The sequence below is a fragment of the Lissotriton vulgaris genome, chromosome 7 (assembly GCF_964263255.1).
Source record: "Lissotriton vulgaris chromosome 7, aLisVul1.2, whole genome shotgun sequence".
In the NCBI taxonomy this organism is placed as follows: domain Eukaryota; kingdom Metazoa; phylum Chordata; class Amphibia; order Caudata; family Salamandridae; genus Lissotriton; species Lissotriton vulgaris.
Genome location: NC_141695.1, coordinates 381,753,998 through 381,771,851, shown reverse-complemented (window position 1 = coordinate 381,771,851; position 17,854 = coordinate 381,753,998). Strand labels below are relative to the sequence as shown.

Below are 17,854 nucleotides of genomic sequence, written 5' to 3'. Positions count from 1 at the left end.
CCCAGAGGGGAAGCTTGAACAGGGCGCCCGGGCCGTCTCGCTGTGTGGTTGGTAGATGGATGGCCTTCCTCTCGCCTCTCCTGCACCCGTAAAAGCTGACAGTGACTCTTGGCGGTGGATCACTCGGCTCGCGCATCTATGAAGAACGCAGCTAGCTACGAGAATTAGTGTGAATTGCAGGACACATTGATCATCAACACTTCGAACGCACCTTGCGGCTATCTGAGCGTCGCTTGATTGTCAATCACCCAGGGACATGGCTGGGGCCGTCGCAGTCGTCTGCCCACAAGGTCAGACCCCCATTCATGTTCTGAACATCTGAGCTTCACAAAGAAGCTCAAAACATTCTTGTTTCAGAACTAAATTACTATCCATAGACTGTCTGACCATGCTTCTGGTGTTTTTTTGGGCGCAGAGATACTCTGTAAAGAGTTGATTCAAGCGCGTTATAAATAAATATAAACCCGCAAATAAAAAATTCACCCGTGGCAGGGTCCCTCACCCGGTCCTGTCACAGAGGAACACCGCCAGTCTGCCTGGCCTTGCCTCTCTTGCAGAGGGAGGGCGGCGACCTGTCTGCCCCAGGCCTGTCTTGGGGTACCAGGCTGCATGTCACGTGACAATACAGGGCATAATAGGAATAGCAGCTGAGGGTTGAGGGGACGCTAGAGAGAGAAGTAAAGCTCACGACACCAGGATTCAGGAAACAGTTGAGTGACATAAAGTGACCAATATTTACATGGTTTCAAACGAATGTGTATTCAAAAAATTAAAAGCGACCAATAAATAATAATGATACAATGTTACAGCTACACTATGCATTCATAGGTGCTGTCTGTGTGGTTCGCTTTCACAAAGTGTCGACGGCGTTTCGATCGGACTCTGAATAAGGGGTCTCATCAGGACCAACGAAATGAGGGACATCTGCGATGTATGAAGGCTCATATATTAGATGTGGTGACAACCATGTGCGTGAAATAAGTAAAATTATACTCACAGTGAACCCAGCCGGGTTCACTCAGGGCGGTGAATGCGTTGTGGATAATTGGAATCGTATTCAGTGACACAATGAGCGATCCACAATGGGAAAATAGCCCAGGAAGATGCCTGGGGCATTTTAGCGTGATAGCTGCTTGTTGTTTGGATCTGAAAATGAGCAAGGAGTGGGGTCGAAACGCAGTCGATGCTTTGTGAAAGCGAACCACGCAGACAGCACCTTTAAATGCATAGTGTAGCTGTTACATTGTATCATTATTATTTATTGGTCGCTTTTCATTTTTTGAATACACATTCCTTTGAAACCTTGTAAATATTGCTCACTGTATGTCACTCAACTGTTTCTTTGGTTCTTTGAATAAACTTGGGACACACCACACTGTTTTTTGAAACCTAATGTATAGTTTATATGTCATTTAAACCTTCCTTGAAAATAATATAAATTCAATTTGGATATGAATGCAGGTGCTGTGAGCTTTACTTCTCTCTCTAGCATCCACTCAACCCTCAGCTGCTATTGCTATTATGTCCTGTATTTACTAGAAAATACATGTACTAATCCACTGTTTTGATTATAAAGTACGCACCCTGGTTCCTCTGTGAGTAGGGTTCCCTTGTTCTCCTTTCTGACTGCATGCCACGTGTGGCTGTCTGTGGTATCCCACCAGCTGTCCGCGTGCACATGCCTTGGGCCGGACAGCATGTTGTAGTGATACAATAAACCTCATTGTATTGAGTTATGGGAATCCTTTAACCAATCTTGAAGTGCCATTTGCATGTGTGCATTATATAGATCTGTGATGAAATCCTTCTGTTGTACTGGTGCCAAAAGTTTTTGGGGAGGAATAATGGGTTCTCCTATTTTGTCTTGTTTCATGTCTGAGGTATGTCCGTATCTAGATAACACATCAGATTGAATTTGTTGTGCACCTGGTCTATAGGTTATAACAAAGTCAAATGCGGCCGGCTTCCCAGGGAGGTTAGAACCCCTGCCCTGCCGATCCAAGAAAAAGAGGGTGCGCTGCTGGCCCTCCTGCAAGAGCAAGGGTGGCTGTCATCCCCTGGCTCCCCTTACGCTTTCGCGTTTTTCCGACTACGACCTCAGATCAGAAGTGGTGCCCACTGAATTTAAGCATATTACTAAGTGGAGGAAAAGAAACTAACCAGGATTCCCCCAGTAAAGGCGAGTGAAGAGGGAAGAGCCGAATCCCCGCCTGGCGTCGGACGAGGGAAATATGGCGTACAGAAGACTGACTCCCGGCGTCGCTCAGGGGTCCCAAGTCCTTCTAATCTAGTGTTAGGGTTTGTGCACAGCAAAGAGCATGTCCCCTCTCATTGCACTATTGGTCTCTGTAATAGGTCTCTTTAAACATACTACTGAAAGCCTTTCTTGTTATCTCAGCCCCTCCCTAAGACTTCTGTGTATGTTGCTCAATGTATTCACAAGTTTGGACATTGCGGTCTTGTTTGCACATTGGACCTTGCTTTTACCAAAGCTTATTTAGAAAACATTGGACCTTGCTTTTACCAAGGCTTATTTAGAACACTCCTCCCTAGGCCATGTGTTACTTCAACTCATTAGCATAATAACTGAAGCTCTGCACACCTGCTTGTGAGAACCACACCCAGCTCTTCGAACCACACCCAGCCCTGTCTATAAAAGGCAGCCCCTGAGCCTCACCCAGTGCTTGTGCTCGTCTACCTCCCACTTACCTAAGAACAGATCCTTCGGCGCTGGCACTCCTGCTCTCTCCAGACCTTCTTTGACTTCAACAGGCGCGGCTTCTAGCACTTCCTTCTTCTGCTTTCCGGCTACTTCTTGCCTCAGCCCCTCTTCTGTCCATTGCAATCAACCTACAAAAGAGAAAGAGGTCAAGGTTAGACTGATCAGTATCCCTGTTCAGCAACAAGTAAGTGCAAAACCTTTTATTACCTGAAAGAACTTTATCGGCGATTTCTGGATTCATGTAAAGACAATTTGGAACAAGCTATCTCTCACAAGCTTTGTGGTTCAAACCCTTTGTTACAAGAATACTTTGTGGAACTTTGTGAAATAAACATTGTTTTACATGGAACTTTTTTAAGAATCGAACAGAGGAAACCATGGACAGCAAGGCAAACAGTAAATCAAGGACTTGCACAAATTACCTGCTGTATTTTGATATAAAAGTACAGTATTTGTTTTATAAAAAGTCTGGAAATGTGTGAAAAGTGAGTTTGAAATTAAGAATTTAGGCTTTAGTTATATTAAGGTGAATGTTAGATGTTGGTAATTCTGATAATGATATTCGTTTGATTTTACAGAGGTTTTACAGTAATAGAAAGCACATCCCATAACAGTAACACATTCCAAACCTGGAAGCTTGAGACCAGGATCCAAGAGGTACTTTTAGAAGAGAATTTCTAATAAGATTAAGGTTTAGTCAGGAACACATTTCGGGATAGGTTGCACTTATCTGTTCTTTATTTATCTTTCATTAGGCACCAGTTTCTACAGAAGACAGAGAGGGCCGCAGATTTTAGCAGCTCTTCTACAGTGGAAACGCAAGAACGGTGTTGTCTCTCTTTTTTTATTTTATCCACTTCCCCCCTTCCCTTGAGCTTCTGGTTCTTAGTACACTGTTTTAAAACTAGTGTGCTGGAACAAGCCGTTTCAAGGTGGGGTCGGACTGTCTTCAACCTCCATCAGAACTGAACAGAAACTCAGGTGAGCTGGGCTTTGACAGAAGCACAAGCCTTTAAAATATTCAGTTCTGTTGGACGATGAATGACGGGGAAGAAACAGAGGGCATTGACGCCACGGATATGGCGCAGGCCCTAAACGAGGACTTGGCCCATAATGAATCAGTGTCTGGCATCTTGCAACATATGCAAGAGGAAATAGAGAAATTAAAGTTGGAAAACACCTTTTTAAAACAGAATTTAAGCAGGTATACACCTAGGGAATCTCAGTTGAACACAGCTTTTACGCCTTTGTTTAAAACCTCCTCAGACACAGGGGTGCGAGCAAAACATGCAACTCCCCACCCCCCAGTTGAGGTTACTGTTAATGTTCCTAATGCTGTGCCTTTAGCAGCACCTGAACTTGTCCAGAAGCAGTATGTGCAGTGGATGGGTCAGAATTGACCTCTGGATTAATCACAAAACAAACAAGTCCCCTTGTCATGGTCTGTCAAAACGGGCACACAGAGATGATTAGCTTTGATCTGATAGATACCCCTAATTTTGGCTTGATTCTCGGGGTACCCTGGTTAACAACTCATAACCCAAAAATTGATTGGGTGAACAGAACAGTTACTTAGGATTCCTCATTCTGTAGAACCAATTGCTATCAAGAAGCAGGTACAGAACAGAGCTTAGTAATACACTGTGCTAGTGTTACACAAGACGAACCAAGTCTCCCTCCTGAATATTCTGACTTTTTTGATCCAGTGAAGGCTTGTGTGTTACCCCCACATCGGTCATATGACTGCCGTATAGATCTCATACCAGGGGCCCCTTTACCTAATAACAGAGTATATGCTTTGACTGACGAAGAGACCAAATATTTAAGAACCTACCTAGACGACCTACTACAGTCTGGGTTCATCCGACATTCCACATCTCCGGTGTCATCTCCACTTTTTTTTACCCAGAAGCCGGATAAATCTCTGCGCGCGTGTATCGACTATAGAGGACTAAATAAGGCTACAATAAAAAATAAATATCCTCTTCCTCTAATACCTGTGTTTTTGGATCAATTAAGACATTCTACTGTATACGGTATGTAACTGTTACAACGCGATTTTTACCACGCATACGGTTACCACGCATACCATTACAACGCAGGATCCTTTACAACTCATACCTTTACAACGCATGACATTACATCGCAGATACTATTACAACGCATGCCATTACAACGTAAGTATAGGTAAGTATATCATTTTATTTTACCTACCAAAATATTAAAAATAAATTAAATTAATTAAAGTAATTTTATATATAGTTTGGGTTTTGGGGTACAGGGGTATTTTTAGGGTTCAGGGCTGGGTTTGGGTTATGGGGTACAGGGGTAATTTTAGGGTTCAGGACTGGGTTTGGGTTATGGGGTACAGGGGTATTTTTAGGGTTCAGGGCTGGGTTTGGGTTTTGGGGTACAGGGGTATTTTTAGGGTTCAGGGCTAGGGCTGGGTTTGGGTTATGGGGTACAGGGGTATTTTTAGGGTTCAGGGCTGGGTTTGGGTTATGGGGTACAGGGGTAATTTTAGGGTTCAGGGCTGGGTTTGGGTTTTGGGGTACAGGGGTATTTTTAGGGTTCAGGGCTGGGTTTGGGTTTTGGGGTACAGGGGTATTTTTAGGGTTCAGGGCTGGGTTTGGGTTTTGGGGTACAGGGGTATTTTTAGGGTTCAGGGCTGGGTTTGGGTTATGGGGTACAGGGGTATTTTTAGGGATCAGGGCTGGGTTTGGGTTATGGGGTACAGGGATAATTTTAGGTTTAAGGGCTGGGTTTGGGTTATGGGGTACAGGGGTATTTTTAGGGTTCAGGGCTGGGTTTGGGTTTTGGGGAACAGGGGTATTTTAAGTGTTCAGTTTTATAAAAATACTTGCATTTAATTAAATACATTTATTTTAGTAATTTTAATATTTATTTAAAAAAGTATATATATATATACTTTAAAAATTACAATGACATTAATAAAAAAATGTATTTAATAAATAAAAATAATTAAATATTTATTAATTACACTTTAAAAATAATAATATAATAATATTTAAAAATAATATACTTACCTATACTTACGTTGTAATGGCATGCGTTGTAATAGTATCTGCTATGTAATGTCATGCGTTGTAAAGGTATGCGTTGTAAAGGGTCCTGCGTTGTAAATATTGCGTTGTAATGGTATGCGTGGTAAAAGTATGCGTTTTAACGTCATACATCCACTGTATACACTAAACTAGATCTGCGGGGAGCTAACCACCTGCTCCGAATAAAAGAGGGGGATGAGTGGAAGACAGCTTTCAAGACAAAGTTTGGTCTATTTGAGTACACAGTAATGCCCTTTGGGTTGTGTAATGCCCCTGCTGCCTTTCAATTCTTTATAAATTAGGTCCTACACAAATTCCTGGACGTTTGTGTCATAGTATACATAGACAACATCCTCATTTACTCTAAGAACCCGGAAGAACATACCCAACATGTTTGTGCAGTATTATCAAAGTTAAAAGAAAATCATCTCTTTGCTAAATTAGAAAAATGTACTTTTAATGTCAGCAAAGTGGACTTTTTAGGATACTGCCTGTCACCTCAAGGAATAATTATGGATGAAAAGAAAATTAGTGCTATTACTGATTGGCCAGAACCATCATCTGTGAAGGATGTTCAGAAATTTCTGGGTTTCGACAATTTTTATAGGAGGTTTATTTCTCATTTTGCAGACATTGCGGCCCCAATAACCACCTTGTTGCGGAAAGGGCAACAATTTCTTTGGTCTGATGAGGCGGCTCTCGCCTTTTAACTCCTGAAACAAAAGTTCACTTCAGCCCCAATTCTGAAACATCTTGATCCTGACTTGCTATTTTTTTTCGAAGCGGATGCTCCACAAGTAGCTTTAGGAGGAGTTCTCTCTCAACGAGATGCAGTAGATGGCCAATTACATCCTATAGCCTTCTATTCCCAAATGTTATTACCAGCTGAACAAAATTACACTGTGGCTGAAAGAGAACTATTAGCTATCAAAGTAGCCTTTTCTGAATGGAGGCACCATTTAATGGGAGCCAATTACCCTGTTACCATCTTTTCTGACCATAAGAACCTACAGTTCTTTGGATCACGTCAGATGCGCTGGTTACATTTTTTTAGTACATTTGACTTTGTTATAACCTATAGACCAGGTGCACAACAAATTCAATCTGATGTGTTATCTAGATACGGACATACCTCAGACATGAAACAAGACAAAATAGGAGAACCCATTATTCCTCCCCAAAACCTTTTGGCACCAGTACAACAGAAGGATTTCATCACAGATCTATATAATGCACACATGCAAATGGCACTTCAAGATTGGTTAAAGGATTCCCATAACTCAATACAATGAGGTTTATTGTATCACTACAACATGCTGTTAGTGCCCACCACAGAATTACAAACACAGGTGATAATTTGGCATCACGCCTCCCCGTTGGCAGGTCATCCTGGCTGGGTAAAAACCCTGGAAAATGTGCAACAACACTTTTGGTGGGACAATATGAGTAAGGACATTAAGCAATTTGTCACTACCTGTCCAGTTTGTGCAAGACATAAATCTTCTCATAAGGCCCCTGATGGTTTGGTAATACCAATGCCGTCACCCAAACAACCTTGGCACACTGTGAGTGTAGACTTTATTGTAGGTTTACCACCAGTAAAATCCTTCACAAAAGTATTAGTGATAGTGGATTTTTTTGTCTAAAATGGCACATTTTGTACCATTACGGAAATTGCCAACTGCGGCAGAATTTGCAGATATTTTTATAAGAGAAATTGTGCGTTTACATGGTTTGCCAAGTAAAGTGGTTTCAGACCGTGGTCGCCAGTTCAACTCTAGATTTTGGAAAAAATTATGCGAAAAACTGAAAATAGATGTGGCATTATCCACTGCTTTCCATCCAGAAACAGATGGACAAACTGAACGACTGAACAAAACCTTACTTTAAACGCTACGTTGTTTATTGGCTGATTATTCTAGTGAATGGTTGGAAGCTCTCCCTGTAGCGGAGTTTGTCTATAATAATGCTGAGCATGCAGCTCTACTTTGCTCTCAATTCTATATCATGCAGGGGTATCATCTGAGCTATACCCATTTTATTAGAAGATTGTCTGTTGCCTACAGTAACAGATAGACTAACGAGATTAGGTGACATACAAGGCCAGGAAACATGTATTGAAGTACAAAGAAAGCATGAAAAGACAAGCAGACAAACATAGATCTGAGGCCCCAATGTATAAAATCGGTGACAAAGTATGGCTCTCCACAAAGAAGCTAAATATAGAGAGATCCTGAAAGCTGCAACCACGTTTCATTGGACCCTTTAGTATAACTGCTATAGTAAACCAGGTAACAGTAAAATTGGACTTACCAAAAGAATACCCAGTACATGCTACATTCCATGTGACCTTGCTTAAGCCGTACAACCCAAATACCCGACCCGAACCACCACCTCCACCCATACCAATTAAGGGAAATCTAGAATATGAAGTGAAAAGCATAAAAGACGCAAAAAGAATTCATGGACGTCTGTTTTACTTAGTAGAATGGAAAGGATATGACGAAACTGAGAATTCATGGGAACCAGCGTCCTATATACATGCCCCACGGTTGATTATACAGTTTTATTTTAAAAATCCAGAGAAACCCCATCCAGTCGGAGGGTCTTTGAGGGGGGCGACTGTTAGGGTTTGTGCACAGCAAAGAGCATGTCCCCTCTCATTGCACTAGTGGTCTCTTTAATAGGTCTCTTTAAACATACTACTGAAAGCCTTTCTTGTTATCTCAGCCCCTCCCTAAGACTTCTGTGTATGTTGTTCAATGTATTCACAAGTTTGGACATTTTTGTCTTGTTTGCACTTTGGACCTTGCTTTTACCAAGGCTTATTTAGAAAATATTGGACTTTGCTTTTACCAAGGCTTATTTAGAACACTCCTCCCTAGACCATGTGTTACTTCAACTCATTAGCATAATAACTGAAGCTCTGCACACCTGCTTGTGAGAACCACACCCAGCTCTTCGAACCACACCCAGCCCGGTCTATAAAAGGCAGCCCCTGAGCCTCACCCAGTGCTTGTGCTCGTCTACCTCCCACTTACCTGAGAACAGATACTTCGGCGCTGGCACTCCTGCTCTCTCCAGACCTTCATTGACTTCAACAGGCGTGGCTTCTGGCTCTTCCTTCTTCTGCTTTCCGGCTACTTCTTGCCTCAGCCCCTCTTCTGTCCACTGCAATCGGCCTGCAAAAGAGAAAGAGGTCAGTTATATTAAGGTGAATGTTAGACGTTGGTAATTCTGATAATGATATTCGTTTGATTTTACAGAAGTTTTACAGTAATAGAAAGCACATCCCAGAACAGTAACACATTCCAAACTTGGAAGCTTGAGACCAGGATCCAAGAGGTACTTTTAGAAGAGAATTTCTAATAAGATTAAGGTTTAGTCAGGAACACATTTAGGGATAGGTTGCACTTATCTGTTCTTTGTTTATATTTCATTAGGCACCCGTTTCTACAGAAGTCAGAGGGCCGCAGATTTTAGCAGCTCTTCTACAGTGGAAACGCAAGAACGGTGTTGTCTCTCTTTTTTATTTTATCCACTTCCCCCTTCCCTTGAGCTTCTGGTTCTTAGTGCACTGTTTTAAAACTAGTGTGCTGGAACAAGCAGTTTCAGGGTGGGGTCGGACTGTCTTCAACCTCCATCAGAACTGAACAGAAACTCAGGTGAGCTGGGCCTTGACATCTAGGCTAACACCGTGGACGGTGTAGGCCGGTAGCAACCCCAGCCCACCGGGATTAGGTTTTCTTGAAGTCTGGTTGCTTGGGAATTCAGCCCAAAGCAGGTGGTAAACTCCATTTAAGGCTAAATACAGGTGCGAGACCAATTGCCAACAAGTGCCATAAGGGAAAGTTGAAGAAACTTTCAAGAAAGAGTTTAAAAGGGTGTGAAACCATAGAGAGGTAAACGGGTGGGGTATGTGCAGTCCGCCCGGAGGATTCAACATGGCAGGAAGGTCGGTGGCCGGGAGTTCCAGATACCCTCTGTGGAACTGGCACCCGAGCCCTACACGGCCCCACAGGCACATTTCCTCCGTCTTTGGGTCGGTTGGGAAGGCTTTGGGGTGGCAGGTGGCCCTCTGCTAAGGCGGAGGGTGTTACAGCCCCCCTGGCAGCAGCTTCGCCGTGTCCACGGGGCTGAGGGAGATTCAACCACCTCTGCGCCCTCCCCTGGGCACCTGCTCCCAGCCATTCCCTGGACGAGGCACTGCCCTCTGGTGTGGCGGCTACTCTGGACACGAGCCGAGCCCTTTCTGTGGATCGCCCCAGCTGCGGTGGTAGCCTCTCCTCATGCCCCCTCCCTAAAGGGTGAGGGGCCAGAGTTCTGCCTCTGCCAGCGCCTAGCAGCTGACTTAGAACTGGTGTGGACCAGGGGAATCTGACTGTTTAATTAAAACAAAGCATCGCGAAGGCTGAGGCGGGTGTTGACGCAATGTGATTTCTGTCCAGTGCTCTGAATGTCAAAGTGAAGAAATTTAATGAAGCGCTGGTAAACGGAGGTAGTAACTATGACTCTCTTAGTAACTATGACTCTCTTAACCTATTCTTAGTTGTAGTGGCCTTTACCTCCCAGTGGTCCTGCCGGTAACTGCCTGTATAGTGCTAGACTCTGCGTAGAGAAGTCTATAGAGACAAGCCAAACAAGGTTCTATCATGGCCGCGAGCATGATAGTGAGAAATGGTGAAGCAAACTAACACAATTCCAGATGGGGTAGTTCCTGGATATTAAAACCCCTGTTAAGATGGTGTAAGGAGGTGCTGTCTTTTCCAGAAATCATTAACCTCCTCACCGAATTTGGCAAACCAGCACCTGCTTGAAACAATGCAACAAGCAACAACGATTCAGATCACGATATAGGCCTTAGTTCACCCTCCGTAGCAGATGCAACAGTAGACCTCAGCAAAACCATTGAGTTTGTGGCCACCTCAGCCAAGAATTACATTATTACAACCAACTTTGAAAATCTACCTGATGTGTACGAGGTCAGCAAAGAATTAATAACAAAGAAAAGTGACTACACAAAAAAGTCACATATTGGAAATACCCAAACGAAAAGTATAAATGTGACTTGTGTGGAGATATATTGGGAACTTTTAAAGATGTGTGCTTGAGAAAACATGTCTCCAACAAGCATAAAGGCTTCTATCTCAAAACTTATTGCTCAAAATTTATTTATTTATTTATTTATTTAGAGCATTTGTATAGCGCGGCTGTCGCCTTACAGGCATCCTGGCGCTGAGGTATCTCCAGAAGGGGGAAGCACAGTGGCAGCAGATAAATGGCTAGGAGGTTAACATTTAGGAAACAGCCAGGTTTTGACCAGTTTCCTAAAGGGGAGGAGTTCTTTCGTTTGGCGGATGTCTAGGGGCAGGCTGTTCCATAGTTTAGCATCCGCAACTCTGAAAGATCTGCCTCCGGTCCTAACTTTTTTAAATCTCTGAACTTTTACAAGGCAAGCCGTTGTAGAGCGAAGGGCTCTGGTTGGAATGTACCAGTCAAACATGGCTTGAGAGAGCAGGGCCCAAGTCCCAGCAGGGCTTTGAAAACCAGACAGAGGGACTTGAAGGCCACTCGTTGTTTCAACGGGAGCCAGTGTAGTTCGGCCATCGCCGCTGTGGCCGATGCTCTCCTAGGCCAACCAAGGGCTAGTTTGGCAGCGGCAGATTGTACTCTTTGGAGTCTATCTAAGATCATGGCCGGAGACTTGAGTAGCAGCGCATTGCAATAGTCAAGGCGGCTAAGAATAGTACACCTGACTATTAAAGCCCGGGCCTGTAAGGGAAGTAGTGGCAGGATCTTACGTAGGGAACGAATGAGGGCCGAGCACGTGGATACTGTTTTCACAACCTGGGCTTCCATGCTGAGTTTATTGTCCATCATGACACCCAGATTGCGGACAGTGGTGACCGGTTGGGGTTTTCCGAGGATTCAGGGGGCCAAAAATCGACCGGGAAAGGGCGAGGGATCCGACTTCCGGCACAGAACAGAACCTCGGTGTTGAACTGTAGAGAGTTGTTGTGTAGCCAGCCAGCTGTGTCTCGTAAACAGTCATGAAAGGATTCCAAAGGGATCGATTCCTCACCCTCCCAAGAGAGGATGAGTTGAGTGTCGTCAGCGTAATTGATCGCCTCTAGCCTATGAGATTTTATCAACGTGATCAGTGGTTTGAGATATACGTTGAATAAAATTGGGCTAATGGACGAGCCTTGAGGCATCCCGTGGGACACTGGGGAGAAAGCCGATTGAAACGGAGGAAGGGACACAGCCTGCTTCCTATCCCGCAGGAAGGAGTGAAACCAATGCAGGGCCGTGCCACCGACCCCGGCCTCCCTCAGTCTCTCAACAGAATCCCATGATTAACCGTATCGAATGCGGCAGACAGGTCCAGCAGAATCAGAGCTACTGCCTGACCCCTGTCTGCACGCATTAGAAGGTCAAAGAAGCCGAATACCACAATATTGCATCCCATTTTGCCAAATGTAAAGGAAGACCTCAAAAAGGAGAGTTGCCATTCCTGTGCAGCTTCTGTGACCGCAGATTTGTAACAAAGATTGGAGTTTCCCAATATGGTTGGCATGCGCATCCAAGAGCGTAAAATGAGGCTCGACTAGCAGCTCTAGCAATCAGCAAACCATCAACATGATGGTCACAGGAAGAAATACTGCTATTAGCAGAATTGGAAAAAGTGCATGAGAATAAGAAAAAAATGAATGTGCTAATGGTTCCACATTTTGACAATAAAAACAGAAAACAAATTGCAGAACAAAGAAGAGCTAGAAGAGATAAGAGTAAAAAATTGCCAAAAGATGTACTGCAAGCATCAAGCGTTTCTGAGAATGACGCTTACGATGAACCAGAGGTTACAGTGGAAGTAACAACAGAAAGCACAAAGACTTTATCAATCGCAAACGTGCGCAAAAAATCAAGAACTTTGATGAGCTGGAGGATAGAATCACAGAAGTCGAGAAGTCACCCAAAACATAGAGCAACACAATGCTGCTATGGATCTGATGGATAAGATAGTGACTTACATCTCAGAAAACACCACTGATATAACTCCTGTACCAGCAAATCGTAGAGAACCAGCAAGCACACTTAATAATGAGCCTATGAACTCTGCTCAAGATGAGCACCAGAATACCGCAGTAGAAAACGAAAACAAGATAACAAAGAAAGACAAGAAAAATGGAAGGCTTAATCGGACATACAAGAAAAATTATGCAAAAGCAAAGGTCAGAGATAAAGAAAACCAGGCTATGTTTAAAAAAGACAAAAAGAAAATTGCCAGGATTATCACTAGTGGGGCAGAAGATACCAATTGCCAAATCACTGCTGATGAAATTTTCCAATACTAGAAAGGCATAATTGTAAAAGAAAACAAGACGGACCTTAAATTCATACCGATTATTCAGATACCGGATGAATGGGAAATTAGAAATTTATGTAAAGAAATTACACTGCTCAAAATAACTAATGGCTTTGATGACTCAGATTTTAAGAAAGCAGTGGGGCCTGATAAGATTGGTCTGAATGACTTGAATAAAGTGCATAGCAAGCAGCCAAGACTGCTGCCCAAAATTTTATCGTCTTGGTTACTGATGAGAAGAGTACCAGTAAATATCAAAAAGAACCGGTCGATATTGATACCTAAGAATGTACCAATTAGTGAACTTAAAAAAAATCAGTAATTGGCATCCAATTACCATTGGTACTGCATTCATGAAGTTAGTCACAAAAATACTAACTAAAAGACTAATTTTTTGTTGAATTGAATACGAAACAAAAAGGCTTCATGAAGGTGAGAGGTTGTCTCGAAAATGTGACTCTTCTGCAAAATATCATAAAAGGGGCATGAAAAAACAGTCACTCATTAGCAGTAGTGTTCATAGATACCTCAAAAGCCTTTGACTATCAGCCATGGTCACATTCTACAGAGTCTCACAAGGCACAGAGTTCCATCATACATCAGAGACATAACAAAAGACTTATACGATGACTCAACAACATTTTTCAAGGGAAAGTACAACAAATCAACTCCTGAAATAACAATAAAATCTGGGGTTAAACAAAGTGACTCTTTATCCCCACTGCTATTTAACATCTGTGATCTTCAGAAAGACGGCATTCACTTCACATTTGGATCTGATGGTCTTATTGAGCAAATCACCGCTCTCGCCTTTGCCGATGACATCGCAGTAGTCAGCAGCACCTGGGAAGGAACGAGTACAAATCTGAAAATCATTGAAAAATTCTGTAAAACAACGGGATTAAAACTTAGGGGCTCATTATGATCGCGGTTTTCCCGCATCCTCCGGGCCGGAGGAAGCCACCGCCGGCCCGGAGGATGAAGGGAAAACCGCTACGGACCCACCAAAGACCCACCGCCACATTAGGATGGCTGGTGGGTCTTGGTTTCAGTCCGCCGCTTTTCCGCCGCGGTCGGCTTACAACCGCGGCGGAAAAGCTCTAATATGGTGGCTGTGTCTCCCAGACATATTAGGATGGCTTTAAAAACATGCTTTTCTGCTGCGGATTCTCCGCCGTGGAAAAGCATACGGATCTTCACTTCGGGGGCACGTTGCGGGCCCCCTGGGTGAAGGTTGGGTGGGGGGTGCACATGGGGGGTACCTATGGTACCGCCCTCCATTTACATGCAGAAAGCGGCAGGCACCGCACGGTGCCGGCCGCTTTCTGCATGTAAATGCAATGCATGCGTTTTTAACATTGCGGCGGGTGCAGCTTGAAGCCGAACCCGCCGCCATGTTAAATATAGAGGATGTGACCGCCAGGGTGGCGGTCACATCCTAATTGCACAGGAGGGAACGCCGCAGCACATGCGGACGTTCCCTCCTACTCAGGGCTCGCGGACGGACGCAAGTAATGAGCCCCTTAATGTGAAAAAGACACATGAATTTTATACCAGTCACCATAAAGATAAAATCCTAATTAACAAATGTTAACCATGGCAGTTTGAAAAACAAAATATTGAAAACATTAATCCAGGAGAAAGTGAGAGATACCTCGGATTGAACAGTGATCCACACACTGGCCATACAAGCAATATCAATATTTATGAGGTTCTTGTTAATTGGGCTCAAAAACTCGATAATCTACCACTTAAGCCCATGCAGAAAATAGAAATTTTGTGTCAGTAATTGATCCCTAAATTGTCATTTAAATTAGAAATGACATAAACAGAAGCTAAAACTTTAAATGTTCTGGATCAAACAATAAAAAATATAAAATCCTAATTAACAACTGTTAACAATGACAGTTTGAAAAACAAAATATTGAAAACATTCATCCAGGAGAAAGTGAGAGATACCTCGGATTGAACTGTGATCCACACACTGGCCATACAAGCAATATCAATATTAATGAGGTTCTTGTGAAATGGGCTCAAAAACTCGATAATCTACCACTTAAGCTCAACAGAAAATAGAAATTTTGTGTCGCTACTAAGTATGGGCGAAATTTGCAAATTCGCGGTACGCGAATTCGTGCGAGTACATACTCGCGATCCGCAAAATTCGCGAATCTGTGCGAATTTACAGATTTTTTATTTCTGCTTGTTCGTAGATTTTTTTTCAGCGCAGCTACCGCAAACTTACCCATGCGGTCGTACATGGGCCATCTTGTTTTCAGCTTCCGGGCGCTAGTTGTATACTTGCGTTGGGCATTTCCTACGTGATCGCGTCTGTTTTACCGTGCTTGCGGGGAAAATATTGCCCGAACTTACCCACGTGGTCGCGGCCATCTTGTTTTTCATTCATTGCTATGGTTCTGGGCATGCTTTTTCTATACTGCTTTAATCTTTGCAATCCTTTGTTTTTGTTTGTTTGAACTTTTTTAAAATCTTTTTTACTCATTATCTATCCCTCTCTTTTTCTACATCTATATTTTGTGTTTTTTTCAACTTTTTGTTACTTTAATAACTACTTTTTTTGTTTAGCTCTCTCTTTTCTTTTACTTATTTTTTTCCCCTATTCTTTTCTTCTTTCACCCAGGACCATGGCAAAGGGAGCCGGCAAGTCTAAGGGCAAGGGTCCCGCACCCCGTAGCCGGCTCCCTTGCGGGCGCTTAAGCGGGGAAGATATAACTGCCCGGGAGTTCTTTAGCGCGGTTGAGTTGGCCACACAGTTTTCTTCGTCCAGGGCCACCTCCCCAAGACCGTCGCGGCAGGCCAGGTACCGGGTACGGGCCCTGGGAGCGTCGCCAGCTATGGGGGAAGGTGTGCCAGGCCAGGTATCGGGAGTCTGGGGTCCGGCGCACCTACAACCAGGCGACGCACCGGTGGTCCGACATCCTGGACCGGGAACACGACCTGCTTGGCGTGGAGATCACTGGGCTTGGTGAGTAGTAGTAGCTATTTAATCACAACTTTGTTTTCTCCTGCTCTGTGTTGTTATGATATTGCAAATATTATTTTTTTCCGAAGAGCAAGAATGCTGCCGATTACATTGCAGGTAAATTATGTTTCAAAAGCTTCTGTGATTGCAGGTGCTCGCCTGCTCACTGTCTGGTGGTGCTAGTATGCTTACTTGTTTTCAATTTTGTGCTCATTTGGCCTGAGTGATTATGTATGAGTGTACTTTACAGAACTGCGTAATGCAAGACACTAGAGACTCAAGTCCAGTCCTTCCTTTGTACTCCTGCCACTTAGACTAGATAGTGGTGGTGGATTGATAGGTTGAGTATATTATGACTGGTTATTTACTATTTAGTAAGAAACTTGTTAGTGGTCCGCAAATCGCAATCATGACGGACTGTGTCTGTCACTTCGCGTGCTGCGGAGTGCTGCCTGCCATTCCTAGTAGAACCTTTTTGTAGTTGGTTTAGTGAGTTACATAACTTTCCAACTAGACGGTCCGCGAATCCAGCAATACTAATATCCTAGTAGACCACATTAGTGCAATTAGTGCAATTAGTGTCTATTTCCCCAAAATAATTTATTATTTTTTTGAAATGTTTGATTTGGTTGACAACAATCATCCATGTTTGTGTCTTTCTTTCATGTCTTTCAGATCCCCCCAGGGGCAAGAGGACAGAGGAGGAGGTAGCAGAGCTGGCGGAGCTGGAACAACAGGAACGCCAGGATAGGTCCGCCGAGGGCTCCTCTGCTGGCCCCAGTAAGTTTTCCTGTTAATATTATTAATTATATTTCCCTATCTTTTACAGCACCTATTTATTCCAAACGTTCCTCATAATTCAATTTTTTCCTAAATCGTCTTTGATCTTCTTGTAGACTGTTTCTAAATTCGTATCCTGCCTCTAATATGACTGTCTGTGCTACTACTAGATTATTACTAGTCTGTCTGTGTAGCTATCTAAGCTTGCACAGTTGGCAAAAGGTGTTAAACAAAACTCCTATTCAGCAATAGCTCTAGGCACTGAGTGCAGTCCTCTGGGTTGTCCATAATGTCTATTGAAGTCTTCAAAATGTTTATGCTTTGACAATTGACAATTGCCAACAATAAAATGTCAATGGCCACCAAGAATAAGATACTGGTTTACGTTTTGATTGGATAGGAGGACATACTACTACTGTTGCAGGGACTATTCTGCACATACAGAACTATGGACAAGAAATAGGGCATTGGTGATAATAGGCGCAGTTAGAATTTCCACATACCTCAGTCATAACAGAAGTTGAACCCCCAGTCTCCTTACTGACTAGTTAGTGTGTCAGAGTCCTTATTTAGCTCCTGAATGCAGGGATGACCCCCAATGATTATACAACCCAGAACATAAGACTACGGAGTCAGAGTCCCGACCTCTCAGAGTCATGGACTCATGCTTGCAAATTGCAAACCCTTTCGCTCAATCACTCATGACCAAAAACCACAGAGGTAAGTTTTAAAGCTTTGTTAAAAGTAAAACAACTAGCTCTGTGTGTACTCTGCAAAAATGTAAATTGTGCATTATATAAAAACATTATTAAAATAAGATAAACGGTGAACGACTGAAAAGTGGCTGATTTCACACATTAATTGTGGGAGAGCCCTCACCTGTTTGGTACTTAAAGTCTTGTTGGGGATGAATCGTTGACGACCCAGACTAATCATGA

At 43.3% G+C, this 17,854-nt stretch overlaps 1 non-coding gene across 1 annotated transcript; it reads left to right on the top strand.

The window, feature by feature from the left end:
* Positions 1-103: 103 nt before the first annotated feature.
* LOC147701691 (5.8S ribosomal RNA) lies at positions 104-257 on the top strand. The gene has a single exon (XR_015298786.1). It is a non-coding gene; the product is annotated as a 5.8S ribosomal RNA (ribosomal RNA).
* Positions 258-17,854: the final 17,597 nt, after the last annotated feature.